Genomic DNA, 523 nt, shown 5'->3' on the forward strand with positions numbered 1-523 from the left:
CGGCCACTGCACTCTGGTCTGGGTGACCGAGTGAGACTCCAACTCAAAAAAAAAAAAATTGAGAGGAAGGTATACATTTCACACATATGCCCTGTCCCCACACATGCTTAGCTTTCCCCCTTATAAACATCTTGTACGAGAGTGGTACAGTTGATGAACCTACATTCGACACACTACTAACACAACGACCCTGGTTTTACACTATGGTTCACTCTTGGTGTTGTACATTCTATGGGTTTGGACACATGTGTAATAAAGGAGGGCAGGATGAATAGGCAGAACAGATTGGAGGGCAATGAAACTATTCTGTATATCATAATGGTGGATTCTTGTGACTACACATTTGTCCTATGTTCAGTTTTGTTTACTGTTCTATTGCCAGGTCAGCAGTGCCTCACATGAAGTAAGATATGCAAGTCTAATTACCAGCCAGGCTCGGTGGCTCAGCCTGTAATCCTGAGCTTTGGGAGGCTGAGGTGAGTGGATTGCCTGAGCCCGTGGGTTCGAGACCCGCCTGGGCGAA

Source organism: Carlito syrichta, unplaced genomic scaffold (genome assembly GCF_000164805.1).
Source record: "Carlito syrichta isolate Samal-C Ts95f unplaced genomic scaffold, Tarsius_syrichta-2.0.1 Scaffold149354, whole genome shotgun sequence".
NCBI classification, from domain to species: Eukaryota; Metazoa; Chordata; class Mammalia; order Primates; family Tarsiidae; genus Carlito; species Carlito syrichta.